Source organism: Eublepharis macularius, chromosome 4 (genome assembly GCF_028583425.1).
Source record: "Eublepharis macularius isolate TG4126 chromosome 4, MPM_Emac_v1.0, whole genome shotgun sequence".
Taxonomy (NCBI): domain Eukaryota; kingdom Metazoa; phylum Chordata; class Lepidosauria; order Squamata; family Eublepharidae; genus Eublepharis; species Eublepharis macularius.
The window spans coordinates 158,977,829-159,001,911 of NC_072793.1; the positions used below are offsets into that span (position 1 = coordinate 158,977,829).

The following is a 24,083-nucleotide window of genomic DNA, read 5'->3' on the forward strand; positions in this document are numbered from 1 at the left end:
ACGGTGGAACGGAGTTCTGGAACCTCTTGAAAATGGTCACATGGCTGGTGGCCCCGCCTCCTGATCTCCAGACAGAGGGCAGTTTAGATTGCCCTCGCGGAGGGCAATCTAAACTCTGTCTGGAGATCAGGGGGCGGGGCCACCAGCCATGTGACCATTTTCTCTGAGGGCAACCCACTGAGTTCCACCACCTCTTTTCCCAGAAAAAAAGCCCTGCTTACAAGGTCGCCCCTTTTTACGCCCTAGCGGCAACCTGAGCCACAGAAATGCAGCCGATGAAGCCTTTCTCATTCCCACAGAACCTCTAGTTATCACTTACGTTATTTGAATACTGACATGCATATTCCAATAACAGTTATGTTTATCACTCTGTGTAAGCACAGCTTTTTGTTTAAAAATTAATAGTGGGAGATACCGTTAAGCACCATTTTGACTAGGGTGACCAAATGCACTGTCACAGTTGTTGGAAAAGGAAACTCTGGCAAGGGTAGCTTTCCACCTTGGGTTCGGGAAAGCTTCACCTGGCTAATCCTTCTGTTGCTAAATGTATGGTACCCTGCTCTTGTTTTTATCAAGTCAATGCGTAGCTGATGAGGGAGGGAGGGAGGGAGGGAGGGAGAGAAAAAAATGGTGTAACTGGTCAGATACAGAACACAGGTGTATGAGCTGCTAACTTTTAAACTGGTCTCTTTTAATATCCATTTGATCTGCAGCAAATTCCAGATGATGTTATTTACCTCCATACCGTGAAAAGCTTCCACTGCCCATTTATTTATTTATTATTAAATTTATAACCTGCTGTCCCTGCAAGCGGGCTCAGAGCAGATAACATCACATATCCGGATGTTATTTGCCTCCAAACCCTGAAAAGCTTCCGCTGCCCGTTTCCACACACCAGGTCGCTATGAAACAGGCAACACATTTTTTCCCCCCAGGCCAATTGGCAACCCTAACTATGAGGCTTCAAATCCCTGTTAAGCAAGAAAATTCAGTCACTGCCTCTCAGCGAAACGTACCTAGCAGGATTGTTATGAGGCTAAAATAAAGACAGAAACCATACTGCCTGTAGCTCCGTGCAGAAATGGCAGGATAAAATTATAAAATATTCTCATCTGGCTAAGTACAAGTGTTGAAGAATAAAAACAGCATCAGAACAGCTGTGCTAGATCAGAGCAATGGGCCGTCTTGCCCAGCATCTTGTCTGATGTTGTGGCCAGCCAGACACGGAGGCCGAAGCCTCCCCCTGTGGTTGCCCATCAGCACCAGTATTCAGAGGGTTACTAGTCCAGTTTAGCCATCGTGGCTAACAGCCATAGCTATTGACAGAACTGTCTTCCATAAATGTGTCCAGTCCCTGTAAGAATATTAGAACATCCTTGTTACTATATGGGAAGGGCTGTGGCTCAGTGGCATGGCGTGGCATGCAGAAGGTTCCAGGATCTATCCCTGGCATCTCCAGGTAAAAAGATCAGGTAGGAGGTGATATAAGAGACTGCAGCCCGGGACTCTGGAGAGCTGCTGCCAGTCTAAGGGCCAAACTACAAGTGACGAATGACACAGGTTGGACACTTGTCAGCTTCCCTCAAGTTTTGATGGGAAATGTAGGCAGCTTGGCAGAACGTTGGGCAAGTGATAGTTGAAAAGTCCATTGGACAGCAGTCAGAGAGCCAAGCTGCAAGACGAGGATGCCTACATTTCCCATCAAAACTTGAGAGAAGCTGACAAGTGTCCAACTTGTGTCATTCGTCACTTGTAGTTTGGCCCTAAGTAGACAATACTAACCATGATGGACAGATGGCCTGATTCAGTAACAGGCAGTTTCACGAGTCCTTTGTCGATACAATTAATCCACCCTTTGCTTTTCTCCCTGTCTCGGACGTTACGTGGACAAGAAAAACAAAGAAGAGTTAAGCATTGACAGAGCATTGTCTCCCACCAAGTACCCGCCCCCGGCCAAAGTTGTGCTGTGTGTCACCATAGCCACATTAATGAACCATCTTACCAAAAGAAACAAGAGTGTTTATGATGTGTTAAGGCAAAATATATTGCATGCTAAGGGAAAGTGGGAGTGCTGCTGAAGCGAGTTCTCCCTTTCCGGAAGCCACAAAACATAACAAAATTCTTAACAAGAAATCATGTTTCGGCATGCTTTCAGGCCACATTGCTTCAGTGCAAACACTTTCCCCACCAGATCATTTCTAGCTCCATTAAGTGTCCGGCATTTGGAGTAACCGGACAGATTCCTCTGGGTGCTCGCGCTGAGACCAGTAGCTTATTTACTTAATAAATGTGCACCCCACACAGATGGCTTCCAATATCCCTTCTCTCCCTATAAATAATATAACTAAATAAGAAACGCAATAGAACACAATAAAACATCTTATTGAAGAACAACCAAATACAATCTGGCTTCAAATGAAAGTCACAGCAGACTAGCCAAACAATTCAACGAAACAGCACCTGAGATCAGCAATGGAAAAGCCTTAAAAATTGAAGTCCAGAGTGTTAAAAAGGCCCTGACCTGGATAGCCCTGACCGTAATAAACATAAACAAACAATATCTTAGAAACTAATCAGGGTTGATCTGGGTTAGTAACTGGGAGGGAGTTTTTGCCTACTCTGAAGCTATGGTTAGTCAGTTTCAAGGAGTGAATTCAAATTCTATTACACTTTTGAACCACATTCTTCAGGGCATTCCCCCATTTTATCCTTACAACAGCCCTGTGAGGTAGATTAGCTTGGGACAAAGGCGCTGGTTTAGACTTTATCCCAGGAACTTCAAGACTGAAGAGGGATTTAACCTCCGGTCTCCCAGTCCAACACTCTAACCAAAATGGCTTCTTTTAAAACAAGGAGAAAAATGTCATGGCTCCATACTTCTATGATGTTATAACCTTTTATTCACCCTGCACACTGCATCTGTTGTAAAAGAAACAAGATGATTCGTTCAGGTCTGAGCATATCATAGCCAAGTAGGAAAGGCCGGATTTTCACACAAATACCTTCTTTTTCTGGGAGGAAAGCAGAGCTTAGAGGATTACTGTGAGAGCATGAGCCAGAGGTGTACACCTGTCCTACAGCAGAAACCATCTCCCACTCTCTTTGGATTCTGCCTGTTCCCACTAGGGTGCCATGACTAAAGAACCATCTTGGGTGGTGCAATGTACCCTCATTGGCAGGGTTAGACTGAATGAGTCACACATACAAAACAGATGCTTCACCAATGGACTCATGGGAACAGCTGGGGGAGTGAAATCCAAATTGGTTTCAGTGGTTGTTTGGAAGATGCAGGTCTTCTACTGGTCTTGCAGGACAGAGGGCATTATGGGATGAAGAACCAGAGAGTAGACTACCTGAATTTAATTACCAAAAATATTAAAACTCTTCCGTCTGCATTGCCTTACAAGGTCTTGAGGATTTCTGGAAGGGTAGAAGTGATGCAGCAAAAATAACCAGGAGTCTTGTGAAATTTTAAAGGCTATCAGTGAAACCCTAAGCAGAGTTACTCCAGTCTAAACCCATTGGTTTTTGTATGCTGTAATAAAATATTGCTGGGCGGTGTGGTGTAATGGTTAAAGACTAGGATCTGGGGAACCCAGGTTCAATTCTCCACTCTGTCATGGAAGCTCGCTTGGTAACCATGGGCCAGTCACACTTTCTCAACCTAACCTACCTCACAAGGTTATTATCTGACCACACAAGGTTATTATTATACTGACCAATGTAAGTCAGTTGGAGTCCCACTGGGAAGACAGGCAGCACAGAAATGAAGTTAAATAAATAGCTCCATAAAACTTCTTTATATTTTTTCTCAAGTCTTCTATCTGTTACTTTTGAGAGTCCTAACACAGCAACTTCAAAGGAAAATTACACTGCGAGATAAGATTGCTGAAACTGAGTTTATTTGCAAATTTGGAACAATAGATCCCTCAGGGTTGAATCGGGACATAGGATTTTTCTTGCGTTCCAGATGCTATTTTCTGCTCTTCACACCCAGGCTCTATCAAGGTAACTTCAACATGTATTATAGTATACATCCACCCTCTGCCTGGATTATAAGGACTTCCTTTTCCCACTTCTCGTAGGTGAAAGTTCACTCCCTGGAAACCTAGTTGGTTTTTCAGGTGCTACTGGACCCAAATCTTGCTCCCCAGCACAGCAAGGCACAGAATCTGGATGAAAATTATAGTTCTGATCAGAGGGAAAACGAAAAAGATGGATGGTGTAGATGTCGTAACATACAGCAAAGCAGCCAACGTTTCAAAAGAAACTGAAAATGAATTTGTAGAGAGGCTTAAAATAAAAAAGGATCTAGACTGACACCTACTGGCCGATCATTTCAAATTAGGGTATTCCTCACATGAGTAATTTCCATTTTCCTGTACGACCATCCCGATTTGTCTTTTTCCTCCCCATTTATTTTAAATTTTGACAGTTTGGCTTCTTGCATGGCAACCGTTGTTTGGTTTTCAAATTATAGCACATGGTAAAAAAATCACATTGCTGAGATGCAGGACTGGGTGGCCTGTCTACGCCAAGAATCTCTTTCAAGGACGACAGGTTTCTACAGCTAATTTTATAAATCACAACCTGGCCTGAAAAGCCTTTTTAAGAAACCCCAGAAAGCATGCATTTTTCTTTGTGGATTTTATAATACTTTGCACACTGGGGCACCAGTTGGGTGGGGACATGGCAAGGAGAGATCTTAGAGTCACAGCTGTGAGGACAAAAGACCATTCCTTGCAGAGGAAGATTTAAGGGTTTAGCAGGTTTGATATCTTCTCTGCCAAGAGGCTCCAGAGTTTAAAAGTATATTCCCCTGTAAGGAATGTTACCACAATGCAGTTGGTGCCGCTGATGCTGCCCAGATATGGAACAAAGGAAATGAGGGATGAAGAGGAAGAAATGAAAGAATAACAGGCCTCAGGGGAAAGCTGCAACCTTGCAAGTGTACAGGGCTGGAATACCAGCTGCTAAAATGATGCCATATGTTGCAGCCAATTACATACAAAGTCTGTGTATACGTTTCTCCCACTGGTTGGCTGAGGTATTTTTGTAAATTCCATGAGGGGAAACAAAATATGAAGACATTTAAAAGGACATACACAATTTTAACCACTTCAGACAGTCCGGGCACTGGGCTTCGTCACTGAAATTAGAGGCAACCGTTTTGAGAACAGGCATGTTAGCAAGCATAGAGAGGTCACATCAGGAAAACATCCCACAGACAGACTCAATTGACTTCCTTTCTAAATCAATGTAATACAAAGACCAGATGCAAAGGAAGATGGGCAAGCTAGGCCTTTTAATACCTTTACCTTTCAATACATACCAAGACTTCCTTTCAGATAAAAGGGCCACAGCAAGAGAAGTCCAGCTAAGGAAAATTGTCCTGAGGAGCAGTGAAAGAAGAGTTGGGTTTATACCCCACCCTTCACAACCCGAAGGAAGGAGTCTGGGAGCGCCTTACAAACATCTCCTTTTCCTCTCTCCACAATAGACAATCTGATGGGCCGAGAGAGAGCTTGGGAGAGCTGTGACTGACCCAATGTCACTCAGCTGGCTTCAAGGAGAGGAGTGGGGCATCAAACCTGGCTCTCCAGATTAGAGTCCTGCTGCTCTTAACTAATACTCCAAACTGTCATTCAGTCTACAACTGATGAAAAGTTATTGGGGGGGGGGGGAGGCTGCAGCTGACAAGCTACTCAAGATAGGAAGGTTGTACTGTAAGGAAGTAATCTCAAAGTGACGCATCACTTCAATGGCAAGTGTATTCCTCCCTGTTCACTTGCCCTCCACTCGATCCACTTGCTGTTCAAGTAGCTTGGCCCTCAGAAAAGGCATGGGGATTTTGAACTTTAGTACTGTATACTGCTGTGCAATCCACCTGCAGTCTCGGTGAGAAAGGCGGACTATAAATAACGAAACTAAATATATTTTAAAAAAATAAAACCATGTCCCTCCCCTTAAAGAATGACACTTTCGTCAGTTTGTCTTACTTAGAACCAAATCCTCATGAACGTTTACTAAACACTTAGAAGCAAAGCCCCATTCAACGCGGCAATGAACTCGTGAACGGCGCCATCCCCGCCCGCCGAAGAACTCTGTGCCGCCCATTCCTCAGACTTCTGCAACGTTTTCCCACCCCGCCTTGCAGCCAGCAGCAGGAAAGCGTGGCTAGGGAAGCTCCCCCCTCCGATCTCAGTCTGACCAATAGGAAGGCTCTCCTGGCAAGCCAATGAAAAGAGAGGAAAGGCAATTTAGCATTTTTTGCAGGTTCCCGGCAGGCACTGCAGTGTAGAGTGAAGGGTAGTTGGTTCGTACTGCATGCGTTTTGCGTATCTGTTCGCATCGGCGTCCTGGATGAGATCTGGAAGGCGACACGATGGGCAGGTGGGAAAGCGGCTCGACTTTGCAAAAAGGCGAAACTTCCCGGGCCCCGCCAGTGCGAGCTCCGCCTGTGAGAGAGGACTGGGCGCGACCTTTAGCAGGCAGCGGCGTTTTCTGGCAGCCGCGTGTTCAGCCGCTTGGATGGGGAAGGTAGGAGCGCTGCCGGGGTTTGCGCGTTGTCTGTGCGAGGCAGCTGCGCGAAAGGTGTAACCGATGCAGGTTCTCTGTTAACAGGAGGGCGCGCACACTTTGGCAGGCGAGAGTCTGGGCACGTCTGCGGCATACCTGCGTACAATGATGTCTCCAGTTCTCAGCAGGAATATTAGCTTTCATTTTGGGGGTGGGGGGTGGGGGGAAACCGAACGGTGCAAAGGGAGAAATATGTTTCCCACTGTCAAAAGGGGAAAGCTTCAAAGTGAATCTCTTTAAAAGTGGTACACTTTTTTAAAAAAGTTGGTTGGTATTCCTGTGGGGAATTATAGGCATTACTATACAGGTGTGTGGATGACCTACATTTAATGTTGCCAACAAGCCTGGAGAAAGATATCCTGTTCCCTGAAGGGGATGTTATTTACCAAGTTATTCATCTTTGAGCCATGAAGATAGTTTCTCTTTGTTGGTCTGCAGTCAAAGAGCAAGATCTGGTTACAGTAGCTCCTTAAAGACAAACTAGATTTCCAAGGTATGGGCTTTGGACATCTAATTACTCTTTAAGGGGCTGTCGGACCTGGATCTTGCCCTCTGAGCCGGGAAAAACCTTCCCTGCCCATTTCCATGCATCAAGTCTCTCTTAAATGCACAGGACAGGAGATTTCCTCCAGGTCAGTTAGCAGGCTTGCATGTGTGTTGGCAATCTGCCTAGACGGCTCATCTTCGGGCATGTGCAGAATTTGATCCTGTCTCCTATGAATGTGCAATATTTTCCCCACCCTACTAGAGACGTGTCTGAATGTGGAAGGAGTGGCTTTCCCCCTCCCTTTCTGCCTGCAGATTCTCCTTTTTGTCCCTTTATCAGTTATCACAGAGAGGCTTCTTTGTCCTCATGGTTCAGCCAGTCATTTGTGTATCTGCATTATAGGACAGCTGCAGCTCTTCGTTTTAATGATGCTGGTATGTTGGTGTGAGCTGCGGAATTTCTTCTTGGCCAACTTGGTTAGTGTTGTTCTTGCAGTATAAGGGAGTAAGCAGTGGGGTCTGCCAGGGATCTCTTTTGGGTCTAAATGCTCATTAACTTGTTCATAAATCATCTTGAATTGGGATGGGAAGAGCAAATGGAGGAGCCAGGTTTGCAGATGGCACCAAATGATTTAGAGTAGGAAGAACCAAAAGGGATTGTGAAGAGCTTTATAAAAGATCTCTCCCAAGTTGGATGAGCAGGCAACATAATTCTAAATGGAGTTCAGTGTAAAGTAACATAACTTGGGGCTAAAGAAGCCGAGGAAGACATTGATGGGCATCTGAACTGGGAATGAATGTCTGGGGAAGAGATCTCGGGGTCATAGAGGACAGCTTTGTGAAAAGGATCCACAGCAGTGAAAAAAGGGCAAATTCTCTGCGAGAGACAGGGATTGAAGACAGGATCTCTTTCAAAAATGGGCATTTTAAAGATGGGAAGGAGCAGAAAAAGGCCGGCAATGATTTCCCCCCCCTTGCAATAAAAGTGTGGAGGGTGATCTCACTTAGAGAAAAGCCAGTTGAGCAAAAAAGATATGCGAAGCCGCCTTATACCAAGTCAGACTATTGCTTTATCGAGTTAAGTATTGTACGGTTTGACTGGCAGCCAGCTCTCCAGGATTGCAAGTCAAGGTTTTTCATATGACCTCCAATCCAACTGATCTTTTAATGGGAAAATTTGAAGGTGGTCACCTTTTCAGGGAATATTATAGTTTAGACCTAGGCTAGGCAATCTATTCATCAGGAGGACAGGCGCTCCCATGGTGAGTTCCTTACCACCTGGCAATCTCCCTTAGCCCTGAGAGGAGTGGTGAGCTCCATTGTCTAGTAGAGAACTTCTCTATTCAGGGCTGTTGGTGATATGGGGCTGGGCTAGCATTGCTGGGCATATCTTGAGGAACCCCACCCAGAGTTGCCTGATATGTCTGCTTCCTCCAGAAATGGCTGCTGTAGCATAGTGGTTAAGTGATTGGGCTGAGAATCAGCACTCTGCTGGTTCGACTCCTACTACTTCCCTGAGCTCAGCAGGTGGCCTTGGGTAAGTCACTCCTCCCAGCCCCAGCTGTATTGTGGAGACAATCCTCTGAATGGGCACTAATCTGATTAGAAGAGTGGTATATAAGTGCAGTTATTATTGTTGTTATGAATGGGAGATTGTTTCCCATTTTGTGCTGGGAGAGATGCATTCAGAGTATGACTTTTGGGGCATTCGTTTTATCATTGTGGGCAGTGATGGAGCTCAAAGGAATATGAAAGAAGAACTGTGCTCTGTTCGCTCTTCCAGGGTGTGCGCGCATGAGGAGGCAGCTTGTTCTACTGGTGAAGCTACTGGAGAGCACACCATCCCTGGGGTGATGACAGTAATTCAATACATAACTGCCTTGGTTGCTGTGTGAGATGTAATCTGATTTCAGTCATGTGTAGACTCTTGCAAACTAGAATCCTAGTGGTCCGCTGTTTCGTGTGAAGGTATTTAAAGTCAAAGGTGCTTTATGCTCAGTGTTTCTTAATCATGGCATCCCTAAACTGAGTGAAATGATGCTGCATATGCTTAGCCACATGTGCTTCCTTGGATCAGGCCCACCCAGTCCAAAGTTCTTTGCCAGAATCGGACCAAGTGTTCCACCAGAAACGGGAGAGTGGTCTAACACTGGGTCGTGATCTACCTTCTAACGAAACAGCCAGGGACGGATCACCTCTCAGGGAGGGTGTTGATCCCCATGGCACGCATCATGTGCAGCCCAACTCAGCATATAAAGTTGAACTGAATTTTCTGCAGCCAGACCCAATAGGCTTTTTCTATTTTGTGAATTAAAAGTGTGTGGTTTTATGACGCCACACTCTGATGCCCTCCCGGTTCATTCATACTTTCCTTTGAATGGAAAATTATTTTCAGAAGTCAGGAAAGTCTGTTAGTTAGTGCTATGAAACCGATCGAGAGATGCAGGCATTCTTGAGAGATGTAGGACCTTCTCAGTCGTAGTACCAAACTGTTGGAATTCTATTCCCAGGGAGATCCATCATTCTCCCTCTGTTCTTGTCTTCTGCCACCAGCAAAAGACTTTTTTGTTCTCTTTGGCATATTCCAATCAGTTATTAGTCTTCTCCTGTCTGGTTTTTTTTTGGTGTCATGCCTGTGTATATGTTTTAGTTGAATTATTGTTCATATACATTATTTTAAAAAAAATTAATGTTGAACTTTTTTATGCTTGATATTTGCCACCTTGAGGACTTTATTTGGGTGGAAAGGTGGCATAGAAAAGTTTTAAATAAAATATTATTATTAAATAGATAAAATCTTCCAGCCTTGCTGTCATGTATGATCGTAAGAGCTGACCCCTTTATTTGTTTAGAAATAGAAGTAAATAAAAAAAAATTAAGAGTTGAGCCCTTAAAGTGCTATATTATCACACAGATAAATATGGCCAGTCTATAGTTCTCAGAGCAGTTGTTATATCAGTCATTCATGTTAAATGGACTAAATGAGAGCAAGTGTAGTGGTTAGAGTCAGAGTGGAATCTGGGAGACCTGGATTTAAATTCCTGTGTTGTCATGGAAGCTCACTGGTTGACCGTAGGTCCATCACACACTCCCACTCTGTTCTACCTCACAGGGTTGTTGTGAGGATAAAATGTAGAGGATAATGATGCAAGCTGCTTTGGGTCCCCACTGGGGAGAAAAGCAGGGTATAAATGAAGTAAATAAATAACTGTGGGATAGGAGTCGTGGACAAACCCCAGCACTTGTACATAGATCCATCATTCACCCTCGTATGTGGTGTAGTTGCCTTCCCTTGGCTAATATTATTTAAATTTTCCCAGAAAACCCGTACCACTGCTGCTAGAAAACACTGGCTTTATTACAAAGGCTAGGCAGCCAGTGGAACGTCTGTTGTGCAGCAGAGTACGTTGCTGTGCTGGTCCCAACACAGTTGCTGGGAGAACAATGATGCTTCAGAATACAGAAGTTGTTTTCCCTGGTGCATAAGCTTGTGGCTCATCTTGCAGGCAAGCTGTACCCATCTCGGGTTATCAGGTTGCGATATACTTTTACCAGTGCAGTAGGAGATGGCTTCATTGCAGTTTCTGCCATCCTTTCCTTCCTTGGTTCCAGTGTCTGCTGCACTGAACAAGGCTGTGGTGTGCTGCTCTGAAGTGGGAGGCAGGTGGGAAGGAAGGATCAGTAGTATATGAGAAAGATAAGCTGTCTGTCTGTTTTTTCTTCTGCTTCAGTACAGATCTCTTGGAGTGCATTGGAAAGTACCCTCAAATCGTAGCTGAATTAAGGTGACCTCTGGCCAGGTTTTCATGGCAAGAGACTAACAGAGGTGGTTTGCCATTGCCTGGCTCTGCAACCCTGGTCTTTGTTGGAGGTCTTCCATCCAATTACTAACCAAAGCTGACCCTGCTTAGTTTCTGAGATCTGACGAGATCAGGCTCACTTGGGCTAAGTTGCAATTTAGTGAGCTTCTGTGTATCTAAGCAGCAGATGCCTGTACTGTGTCTCTGTGAGGGATTTTTTTTAAAAAAATCCATTTTAGAAAACTTATATGCCACTTTTCCACTCAGATGAATGCCCAAAGTGGTTCACTAGTAGAAAGCACCAATGGAGCAACCATTTTAAATCAATCAGAATTTAAACAGCAAAACCAACAATATGAAGTCCCAATTTAGAACAACAAATTTGAAAGCCTATTAAACATTTTCAAAAGCCTTCTAGAATAAAAGAGTCTTCAGGTTCCTCTGGAGGGCTTGCACCTTGCAGTCCCCATATATCTGTGGGTTTTTAATATTCTGGTGCCTTTTATTTTTATGCAGCATCTTCAGTTCTCTCAGACGCTTGAACACAAAGCTGCCGTACAGTATCCACTGTACAGTAGGCCTATTCACGAGATACTATGAATGCATGTATATCCTGGATTTATGTTTGTAAGAAAGAGCCAATTTGTGTTCACTTTGCAAATGAAACTGAGGACAATATCTGGATAAGTATGCGGGTTCAATCGCATATTCAGCTGTATCTGCATTACACATAATATGAGAATTGCCCTACAAACGTATAGAGAAAAAACAAGAACGCGCTGTACGTGGCTTGTATGTGTGTTCACCGTAACTTGTGAATAGGACTACTAAGTCAGAACATTGGTCTTTCAGTGTCAGCATTGCCTACTTTCACTGGCAGTGGCTTTCCAGGGTCTCAAGTCTTTCGCATCGCCTCCTACATGGTTATTTTAATTGGGGATTAAAGTAGACCCCACTTCAGCATGCCTTTGTTCATAGTTTTATAATGGGTCCAAACCGTCTACCTTCAGGAAATCCTTCTCATATTGGCTACTTTGTTGTAGAATCTCACTGTTCCCACTCGTGGGTTAGAATAATCGGTTCATGTGAAATCTAGCTGGGCCTATCGGGGCCTCTTTGTTGTCTTGCACGAACTACAGCTGCAACCTGGAATGCTCCAAGGCTCCCATTTGGGTATATATTGTAAGACAGCCAAGACTAACAGCAGTAACAACATTCGAGAAAGGGTTTCCCTTTCTGGAATATATGGAAAAAATAATTTACAACCGAAAATTAAGATTTCCCAAAATGTGATTAAGCTTCATAATATAATATGAAAGAATATGTAAAGGTACTGGTTGTTGTTGTTGTTACGTTATAACCATTCAGAGTTTGTATTCAAATTTTATTATGTTGTTTTACTGATGTTGTGTTCTATCCTTTGTTCATGATGTTTGTATGATAGCTATACAACTTTTTAAATAAAAACAACAACATTCGATTTATATACCACCCTTCAGGACAACTTAATGCCCACTAAGAGCAGTTTACAAAGTATGTCATTATTATCCCACAACAACAAACACCTTGTGAGGTGGGTAGGGCTGAGAGAGCTTCTAGAAGCTGTGACTGACCCAAGGTCTCCCAGCTGGCTTCGAGCAGAGGTGTGGAGAATCAATCCCAGTTCTCCAGATTAGAGTCCCGCGCTCTTAACTACTACACCAAGCTGGCTGCCCTTTCTTCATTTCTTGAAAACACTGACACCCACCATTCTTGAGGTGTTTTTTTCTGAAGTGGTTCAGAAATCTTACTTATAGATAAAATGTTTACAACCCCCCCCCCCACAAACCCAATAAAACTTAAAAATACAGTCATGAAATCCACAGTAGCAGAAATGTTATTAAGTAATTAAGACAGGGTGTGGAGAGTGCCCTCAAGTCATAGCTGGCTTATGGCAACCCCTAGTGAGGTTTTCATGGCAAGAGACTAACAGAGGTGGTTTGCCATTGCCTGCCCCTGCATCCCTGGTCTTTGTTGGAGAGCTCCCATCCAATCACTAACCAAGGCCGACCCTGCTTAGCTTCTGAGAACTGACCTCACCTAAGCTATATCTACATGTAAAACCAACAGCGAACAATCAAAATAGTTCAGCAACCCACAGGGCAATAAGAAGATGTAAAAATATTCATGTCTTGAACGCAAGGTGGTTTAAACCCACATTCATAAAAAGGGCAGGTTAAAAGAAATGGTTTTGCCTGGCTCCCTGAGTTTCAAAGGCTATGGGGTATATGGATGGGGGAAGGGAGTTCCAACGCTTTGGAACCAAGAGAGATTAGTCTCTCTAGATGCCCCCACCCTTGCGTTAGGAAATGAGGGCAAATGGGGAAGGGTCTCTGCCGGATGCCTGTTGTGACGCCTTGTCTTCCATGTCTGGTCTCACTCTATCTAGTGCTCTCTTTTTCTAGACAAGCTCAGGTTCTCTCTTCTTCCATTTTATCCTCATAACAACCCTGTGAGGTAACAGTCTGAGAGAATGGCCACAGATTGCCCAGTGAGATTCCATAGTGAGTCAGGGTTTGAACTCAAGCTTTCTATCCTAGTATAATCAAAAAGAGTCCAGTAGCACCTTTAAGACTAACCAACTTTATTGTAGCATAAGCTTTTGAGAATCACAGTTCTCTTCATCAGATGCGTAGCCTACAGACTAACACGGCTAACTCCTCTGCATCTATCCTAGTATGACATTCTAGAATGTCATACTAGGATAGATAAGATTATCTGGAAAGGTCAATAATGCTAGGAAAAGTGGAAGGCAGCAGGAAAAGAGGAAACCCTAAAACGAGATGGCTTGACTCAATAAAAGACGCCATGTCTGTTAATGATAGGATGTTTGGGAGGTCTTTCATAGGGTTGCCATAGGTCAGAGGCAACTTGACAACACATAACACACACACAGAACATTCTAAGCACTTTGCCTCACTAACGCTCCAAATGCCACTTTATTGTGTGAACTGCTTGGCAAATGCCTCTGTGGTACTTCTGTCTAGGCTGGGAAGAGATTTAAAATTCCTTGGAGCCTACCTGGCTCCTTTTTAGGAGTTGCTTTTGAATTTTAAGTTGTGGCCTTCCTGTGTGGGGAGGAAAATGTTCAGATTCTTAAGTGCCAGCATTCTGTTTATAAGGGCATGAGTGGCCACAGTCTTGTGTTTTCTCCCCAGCCAATTTAATATGTTACAAAAGCCATTGTTTTCTTTTCCCGGCTGCGAGCAGCCCTGTGGGCTGGGGTCTCCAGTGCAGCCTGCCAAGTCATTACCACGCTCCGATAAAATATTGAGTGCTTTTCAGCAGCAGATTGGAAGTCAGTGCGTTGGGGTGCAAGAGGCTGATGTTGAAGCTTCTCCCACCCGCAAAGGGTGACCTACCGGTGGCTTCAGCATTAGCCTCTGTCTAGCTCTGTTCCTTTTATGAGTGCTAATGGGAGGGAAGCAGACCAGAGCAGTAGATGGAAAGTTTAAGTGGTTAACACTTGTGGTCGAGTAAAACAAGTATGTGTGGAATTGGTGACTTGTGGCCTGATATAGAAGAGGGGCCCTGCTTTCAGAGTACAGAACATGAATTTATTTCATTTATGGCATTCAGATCCTGCATTCCTGACGCAAGATTTGTGAGGTAAGGAAATAAAATCGAAACCCCAAGGAAACATAATTAAAAGCAGTTAAGATGCTATAGACAACACAATTCAGTACGACACATAAGTGTTATTCAATGGGGAAGGGGATTTCTGTCAGTAGAATGGGAGTTTCTCATCTCTTCAGTCACAGTACAGTCCCAAAGAGCTCCTCAGATTGCTCTTTGTGGGGGAAAGGAAACTCTAAGGGAAACTACTGCCAGATTCAACCCAAGAAGAGCCCTTCTGAATCAAACCATTCGTCCATCTATTCCAGCATCCTGTTTCACACAGTGGCAAACCAGTTGCCCTGGAAGGACAACAAAGAAGGCAGAGGGGCCAAGGTCTTCTCATTATGTTACCTCTTGGCACTGATAAAGGTAAAAGTGCAAGCACCGCGTCATTACTGACCCATGGAGGGACATCGCATCACAACGTTTTCTTGGTAGACTTTTTACGAGGTGGTTTGCCATTGCCTTCCCCAGTCATCTACACTTTAGCCCCAGGAACTTGGGTACTCATTTTACCGACCTCGGAAGGATGGAAGGCTGAGTCAACCTTGAGCCAGCTACCTGAACCCGGCTTCCACCGGGATCGAACTCAGGTTGTGACTCTTGTGAGCAGAGCTTGGGTTGCAGTGGGGCTCTGCACTGATATTCAGAGGTTTACCTCATGAAAACATGGAGACAGCAAGAAGAGGATGGGACACGTGGAATAAAGGCATATTTGGGCAGAGGGCAAATAACACTTGTCCTGGCATTTTGACAAGTTTGGAGGTGAATTGGCTCACAGAGAATGTCTATCAAAGACTTGTGGACTGATGCAACCTCCAGTCGAAGGAAGCCTGTTTCCTTGGGGAAGAACGATCAGAAAATGCTCTCAAGAGTAACAGTATCAGCCACAGGTTATTTCGATGGCTTCGTGGAAAGTGGCAAGAGATGGCTGAGGAGCTGGTTGATACAGTCCAGATGACTAAAATCTGTTGGTAGAACCAAGCGCAGCTGAAACTTTTCCACCTGGAACTGTTATCTCAGTTGGAATACAAACTGTAACTGAAATCAAGTATCTAACGCCATCCAGAAGAAATATTGCATTTGCCTAAAAGGAATCTTACCCTGAATGAAAGATGACCCACCTGCCCAAATGATTTTATTACTTTACATGTACCTTGTACACAAATGTAAAACAATTCCCTCTTTGTCTTGATGGCACACCTGGAAAAAATAGTAGTTGCCCTTTTGGCTAAACACAGTATCAAGGCGAGCCTCCTGCCAACATGGTGTCTGTTGAGAATAGAACTGAATATATTGTGCCAGAAATGCCAGAATAGCAAATAAAGTGTGAGAATATGACAGCCACAGGACAAAGTCCTCTAGAGAAACTTGAAGACTAATTTATTCTGGAAGAATTTTGAAAATGACTAGTATTTTAAACTAGAGTTTAAAATTTGGATTACTTACTGCTGATTTTGCTCATTGGATTGGCTTAAAACTGTTGTATTATTGATGTTTTCTACTTGTAAACTGCTTTGGGCATTCATCTCTGTGGAAAAGCAGGGTATCCTTTTTTCTAAAATGGAAGAAACCTCCATTTTATGCACAATGTCCCAGGTTCCATCTCCAGTTGAAATGACTCTGGATGGAGGACTGGAGTGGTCCTCTGCCTGAGACATTAGACAGCTGTGCCAGTGATGGAGTACACGGACCAGCGGTCTGATTTGGTATGAGACAATTTTATACGTTTAGGGGAAGAACATCTAGGACACAGTGTTTGGGAAGACTCAGAGTTACCGCAGTGTTTGTGCAGCTAGGAAGCTGTAAGGCTTTGCTCAAGCTGAAATGGTGATGGAGAGTGCTGGTGTGTTTCTGATACTGATGTGGGGATCATGGTGGGCAACCACGGTGTACTGGGATTGGGTGGGAAGATCTCCTAGTGCTCTCACCTTCTCCTTCTAAATCCAGGAGAGGATTTCTAGTTGACAAAAGTGTATTCCCCTCAGATATGAGACCAACATATAGATGTAATTTTATATAGATGTAATTTTAATGATAGTATATAGTATTTTATAATTTTAACGATAGTTGAAGCATGTAATGTGTTTTAAGTTGTATTGTGATCTGCCCTGAGCCTGCTGTTGTGGGGAGGGTGGAGTATAAATCCAATAAACTAAATTAAACACTGCCGACCTGCCTTTATTCGGGCTAGTACAATCTAACAAGCACAAATCAAGAATCTGTTTTTTCAAACCAAAAAAAGCCCTGCTAAAATAGAATTTTGTAAATTGTTGTATTGCTTTCTGGTAACCTAACATTTTAAAGGACGATTACCAAGAACTCCACACATGTAAAAAGTAAATAGAACTTCAAAATAACATGGCAGGCTAGACCTGCCGTAACTCCATCCTTCATCCTATCAAAACTAGTTATGTTAGGTGGAAAGGGAGGAGATCGTAGCTGCTTGGGAATCTTTTTGAAGGGATGGTTTGCTTCTCCAATAATCTGTACAAATTTAACCCTCAAAGTTACAGGCTCATTAAAAAATGTTTACTGGCACACACTGGCTCCCAATACTTAAAAACAGTCAGCTGTGGCCTAAAATAGGGCTGGTTAAAAGTAGACTGTGGTTTTTAAGTACACTGGTGTCCAGTTTCTGGTGGGCTGCTAAATACCTGCTGTTCGTTGTGGACCTTGATCTTATCCTACATGGCATGTCTCAAATTCTTAATGGAAAACTGTGTGCGCAGGAATTTGGGTAAGAGATCCAGTGTGTACTCCTTCTTTGTGTCTTTAAAACACATTGGTGGCCGAAAGGGTGCTAATAAAGAAAAAGTAGGTCACATAAGGCTGCAGTCAGGCTAACCCTACCTGGAGAACCACCTTTTATAAAGTTTCTATGTTCAGTGGCCGAAATGGCATTCAAGCTTTCCCCCAAGCCATATGCATTTTTTACACCTATGTGGGTATGGGGTTTGTGACTGTCATGAGTGAGCACTCTTCTTCACTGAATTGTAGATGCAGAGAAGTTAGCCGTGTTAGTCTGTGGTAGCAAAATCAAAAAGAGTGGTACCTGGCGTGGGCTTTCGGGAACCACAGATCTCTTTGTCAGATGCATCTGGCAGGGAGAGCTGTGATTATCGAAGGCCCATACTGCATTGGAATTGGATGGTCTAGCTGTTTGGCTTCTACAAACTAACAGGGCAAACTCCTTTGAAGCCAACTGATACACACACCAAAAGGAGATGTTTACATATACTAGCAAAGGAATGTTTTGATTGCTCCCTCCCCCTCCCCCCCTAATTGCCGCCTCTCTTCTCTCTCCTGCTCTTCTGTGTTTGACCAGTCTCTGTATCAGGCATCTGACGAAGAGAACTTGATTCTCGAAAGCTTATGCTAAAATAAAATTGGTTAGTCTTAAAGGTGCTACTGGACTCTTTTTGATTTCACTGAATTGTGTTAGCATGGTTTTCTTTCTTGCACATAATGCTTTGGGAATTACAGTATCATACCCATGACTTTCTTGCAACAGTGTCTTGGCTGAATCTGTCACCAGTCGGAGTAGGATGGGGGTGTCTGGCTTAAATCCCCCTTAACCCAAACTGGTCTGTGCTTCCCATGAGCTGGCCATGGGTTGGGGGGTCAGAGAGATGGGGAAACCTACGGCTGGAGTTACCTGTGTGATAGTGACCTCAGTATACACTAACCCCAACACAACCACTGTTGCAGTATCTGAACTGGCACTCATCCAGTCCCTTATAATATTCCTCGTCTTGCTGTCTCCCCCGCCTGCCGGTATCTTCTCTATAATTCTGTGGCAATCACAGCTTCTTACATCTCCCTGGTCCTAATTCATAACCTGTTTCCACATTCCACTTTAGTTTCCATCACTCCAGTTGCATTAATATTTTTAAAAAAACAAGTGCTTCATTCTTGCATTTGTAACATTATATTTCAAAAATTCCAAATAGCACCTGTCTGGGCCCACCGTGCTTTGACTTGCACCCATATTTTCCCCTCCATGCATCCAACTGTCCTAAATTAAGAGCTCCTTCTGCTGTGGCACCCTTAGCCAGAACAAATTTCTTTTGCAAAACTGATTAGAGATTCTGAATAACGTATGCATATGTCCAAACAAAAGAAGCCAAACTGTATCTTTTCATATATAATTTTTAAAACATAGAATTTGAGTTCCTTGGGTACAGAATTTGAAAGGGTGGTGATGTTTTGGGTCCTGACTGTGAATTGTTAATTGTACATATATGGCATGTTACAGAGTGATGTAAGCAAAAAGCAGGGCCCTGCTTTGAGGACTTACAGTCTTAATACCATCTCATTTTGAATACAGAATCCCTTGTTTTCCTGTTTTTCTCTGCTGTGTTCAGATGGGACACCTGCTCTGAAAAGGTTACAGCACGTTACCTTCTGGCTTTCCATATCTGAAGTTCCTTGAGACATCATCTTTCTTCCTTTGAGGTGTGGCCCTTCAGTATGGGACCCAAAAATACCTGAATTACTTCAGCCTGAGAAGCGGTATGTTCTGAAAAGGTAAATAATATTCTTATTCTCCTAAGATGGTGGTGTGAGATCCAGGGAGTCATAATATTTAAGGGAGGGGGTCTGTGCAGTCCACACTGGTTTGAGGAGTTCAAGGGGTAGAGAGAGAAACTGTTACTTGGAATCCTAATTTTGATTTTGTAAAAAGGGTTGGCATGGAGCTTAATTGTAAGTTTTGCTCAGTTCATGCTGGAAAGTGTGGCATATTGGTACTGTTGCTTTAAGGATAACTCCCCGAAGCCCTCCAGAAAGGCGAGGCCCAGGTCTTGTGACCATAGTTGTAGAGGCCTAGTTCTGACCTGTTCAGCTAGTTGCCTTTGTGAGTTCCAATAAATGTCGTTCTTGCAACTGTTGCTGCCTCCACTACTGATCCTTCCCCTCCCCACAGACGGGAAAGAAGGTGTGATTCTTGAAAAAAAATTAATGCATTGATTGTCTTCCCCCAGCTTTTTCAGTTGTGAACAGTAGTTGCTTCACCCCAATACGGTTTTGTTGATACTTTTCCTCATCACAGGAGTCATTTCAGCTGACGACTTGTTGAGCAGAAACAAACAGATGGAGAGGAGGTACCTCCCACAAAGGCGTGTCTTTATCTCTCATGTAGAGGCACGTAAGAACTGGAGGTAGATCAAAAGGCGTGGGACCTTGCAACGAGAGCACACCTACAATGTGGAGGCTGTGCTAAGGTCTTTAGTCCTACACTTCCTTGCAAATACAAGATGGTTTATTGTTCCTGCCAAGATAGATGGGCAGTATCCTATCGGTAGTCTCCAGTGTGATAACTATGGGTTCTATGGTTCCCATAGATCTGTTTCCTGTCCCCCTACTCGTCTCTTCTCCAACACAGCATGCCCGTCCTAACTATCTTCCATCTCATTGGAACAGGACTTTTTTTCAGCTGGAACACAGCAGAACAGCATTCCGGAACCTCTTGAAAGTAATCACATGTCCGGGGGGGCCCCACCCCTTTCCTCCCTGATCAGCCCAAGTATTGCTGCTTTCAAAGCCGGAAGTTTTTTTCCACTGACAGAAGGGGGATTCCCCTCCCATCAGCTGAAAAAAAGATGTTTTAAAATGCGGGCAGCTTTTTCAGCAAAGGGGAGGAGGGACCCCTCCTCCTCCTCCCCTCAGCTGAAAAAAATAGGTGCATTTGAAAGCAGCAACATTTTTCTTGTCTCGCAAGAAAACTGTTGCTGCTTTCAAAGCCTGCAGCTTTTTTCAGCTGACAGGAGGGGGGTCCTCCCCTCCCATCAGCTGAAAAGCAGCTGACTTTTGAAAGCAACACTTTTGTTTCTGTTTGGAAATGGCGACAAAAGTGCTGCTTTGAGCTTCGGTGTGATCTGTAAAGATTCCCAAATCATTAAGGAGCATACTGAAGCATTTAAATACCCGAATTGCCAAGCAGCTTGCCACTTGAGAGTTCCACCACCTCTTTTCCCAGAAAAAAACCCCTGCATTGGAGCATGAAGCTTCAGAAGTTCTCAGGAGGCATCCCATCAGAAACAGCTGACTTCTTAATGGGCGAATGCTCGGCTTGGAACCTCCCAAGTTTCTAATTGCCCTTGTTACCATGGCATCTATTTTAAGATTGGCCACATCTCCCATGGCAGCCATTTTGTGGCAGCTGACATTGCTCCTCATCAGAAATCTGAAAGACCTCATAGACTTAATAAGGCTGAGGACTTTGACTTCAGAGCTGTGTTGGCATGTTCAGTAGAAAAGCCTGGTTTCTGGGCTATACTGTGTCAAACTGTAGGTGAGATTCATCAGGATTGAATGCCCCTCATGAAACTTCCTGCAATTAGAACACTAAGTATCAGTGTGCTTCTAGCATAGATTTTTCTCTGATATGCTAGATTTCTGTGTGTAGGGGGTTTTTTCCCTAAGGAATGTTCATATATGCAGCCTTGACTATTATGGCCCCTGCAGTCTGTTACCAATTCATCTGCTATTTGTGCAGTCTGGGCCTTGCTGGATCCAGTTTGTGAGTGGATCGCTGTGGAAGTTTCGAACATGCATGTGTTGGGAGTCACTCAGAGTAAGTCATCAATACCTTACTCTGGGCTGGTTCTTGGGTCAATGGCACAATGAGGACAGCACATCATAAGAGCTTCATGGGAGGTGAAATGCATCACCTCTGAGAAATGCACAGTTGCTGCTGGCTTGAACTGGAGGAGAGGCCATATAAATTGAGTTGACAAGATAACCCTTCAGTGGCCCTGCCTTTGCCAAATTATAATGATTCATTAATAATAGACATGTCATCTAAAATGTCATTTTGGAGGTCTTTCATTCATAGGGCAGCCATAGGTTGGAGATGACATAACACACACACACATCTAGAATATTTAATATGCAGAAACTTAAACCTGTAGTGAGGACTCTTTTACCAAGTGTAAGTCAAGTTCATTTTTTAAAAATACGATTATTTCTTCAAGGTGTAGAGACTCTAAACCACAAGAGAATTCTGGGACTGGGAACAGCCATTAACGCTTGAAATGAATGGACAAACGATGCGTGGATCAAGAACTGGTATGTCAGTGATCAAATGGCCTTTCCGGTTTGGAAACTTTAGAGCTTTTTGGGATTATGGTTGGGGGATCAGATGCAGTTACTGCATAAAATCTTCTGTGATGTTGTCATGGCCATATTTCCCCCCCCCCCACCCCGTGGCAAGACAGCCCTCTCACCAGCTGCCCCAACGTTCATAATTTTATGAATGACCCTTGGTAGTTAGAATGTAGGCTAACATTCCGCGACATCAAAGCAGTTCAATCTTTGCTATGGTGGAGACAGGCAGCAGAGGGCAGTGTTTGCTTGGATGCTTTTCTGTTACTCCTTGACTCCTGGTACTGCTATCCGCAGCGCTCCTGTGGCTTTTATTGTTTTGGTAGTTTTCCTACTGATGGGATTTTATTCTGTTTTTGTAAAATTACATCGCCATTAAGTTTGATTATGAGTGTGGAGCATAAATATTTGAAACATGTTTTTAGTTTATGGATAACTGAGAAGCGTAGCAATTGAAACCTCCTGCAAAGGCGTGCCTTTACTGCTCTGTGTGTGGGCACGTAAGAACTGGAGGCAAATGAATGGGGATGGAGGTTGTTTTGCACAGGACTAGCTGCCGTTTTGTGCTTTTCCTGGGCCTTCAGTCCTACATTTCCTGCACAGCAGGTCTGTAGTCTCAGAGCAGTTCTGTTTCAATTGCTGAAGCTGCCTGGCTTACAGCTATTCAGATATGAGGCCCTTTCCCTCTATGGGACAGCTGCTTAAAACAGTCATATTGTGGGTGCGTAGCTTTGGAGGGGGGGCAAGGGGCCTATACATGCAGCAGAATTAGGTGGTAGAATACGTTGCAGGTGGAAGATTGCAATTTTTTTTAGTGTTCCCTTGTGTAAGCAGAAAACTAGCACTGCAAAGAATAAACTTGGTTAGGTTCATTCTCCTTGATGGGCCAGATTCTTTTTAATATAAGGGCACGGAGTCTTTTTCCTTACAAGAGGGAACATTAAAGCTAGCATCCATGGCCTGCAATCTAACATGGCAAAGAAGACTACCTCTTCAGCATTCTTCCATCTTCTGCTTTGCACATAATTTAGATAATGGACAAAAGATTTGGGATGTACCTCCTTGTTTCCTATGAAATTAATGGCAGTTTTCTCTTGCGTTTGCCCTCAGGAGCTGGCATGAGCTGATCAGGGAACTGGTGCCATGTGATTAAAAAATGCAGTATGGCAGAAAAAAAGCCCCAAGAAAACATCAGTCCTGGAAGTGCACAAGAGGAGTTGGCCCCCACCGTGGGGTGGATTCCATCCATATATCTTGGGTTTTTTTGGTAAAATGTGAAAATAGTAAACAGTAAACAACCGGTCCCCTTCCACACAGGCACATGTGAGATCACTTTCCTATACACACCTACATGTTGCCACATCACCATACTATTCCAGTGTTTCTTTTTTCATTAGGACTTAAGAGTTTCTTTTCTGTTCAGAGATGCTCATGTTTTCTTTTGTTTGCAAGAATGCACAGAAACCCTGTATGCAGTTTGCAAGCAGCTTTGTGTCCCCTTGGGGGAGAAAGACAAGCTATAAATACTTAAATAAGGTGCAGACATGTAGCTTTGAAGCCCTTCACTGTCTGCTCCCCAGATACTCAAAGGAGCATCTCCACCCAAATCCACCTCCTTGATCTTTACGATCAGACACCGAGAATCTTTGTTCAGCTTTTGACCATTGGGGCGCTGCCTCCTGCACTCTGGTGGCATTCTCTGTAATGGCCTCCAAGCTATGGAACTGACGGCCTCCTTTGAGATCTTGGACCTTTTAAGCAGGCTCTGGAGCAGGGGTGGCCAAACTTGCTTAATGTAAGAGCTACATAGAATAAACGTCAGATGTTTGAGAGCCGCAGGATATGATGCATTGAAGTGACTTCAGATGAAGAGGTCAGTTTGTGGAAGTGTCCTGAAAGTGACATCACAGGAAGGGGTGGAGTTTTGGTGCAATATGCTGGAAGTGACATCAGAAGGGGTCGAGCTTGGGAAGAGCCATCACATGACCTTTGACTTGGAAGTGACATCACAAAAGTGATGTGACATCCTTGCTAGGCTTCACACACACACACACACACACACACACACACAGCCAGCCCAAAGTCCCCAGATATTTTCTGAGTCAGACCTGGCAACCCTAACATTTTTATTGAAAATATTAAAGACATGGAAAGAAAGAAGGAACGGAACAGAGGGAAAGACAAGGAAAGAAGGGAGAGAAATAAACTTAACTAAAACGTATGGCCATGGCAATACTCCGAGACCTCTGGGAGCTGCACAATGTCTAGAAGAGCCACATGTGGCTCCCGAGCGGCAGTTTGGCCACCCCTGTTCTCGAGTCTCATTTTCCACTAGAGGCTTTTGGGGTTCCAGTATGTCTCTTGGCGTGAGTCTCATCAACAGCACAAACCCACCCAGTTTTGGGATTTACAGATGTGTCCCATTTATGTTCTTTTTCTTTATTGATCCTTGCC

General features: G+C 43.9%; 1 long non-coding RNA gene and 1 other non-coding gene across 2 annotated transcripts; both read left to right on the plus strand.

Moving 5' to 3' along the window:
• Window positions 1-6,313: 6,313 nt before the first annotated feature.
• LOC129328817 (uncharacterized) lies at window positions 6,314-24,081 on the plus strand. The gene is made up of 4 exons (XR_008596894.1): window positions 6,314-6,540; window positions 18,890-19,052; window positions 21,500-21,593; window positions 22,740-24,081. It is a non-coding gene; the product is annotated as an uncharacterized LOC129328817 (long non-coding RNA).
• LOC129329502 (small nucleolar RNA SNORA38) lies at window positions 22,087-22,223 on the plus strand. The gene has a single exon (XR_008596990.1). It is a non-coding gene; the product is annotated as a small nucleolar RNA SNORA38 (small nucleolar RNA).
• Window positions 24,082-24,083: the final 2 nt, after the last annotated feature.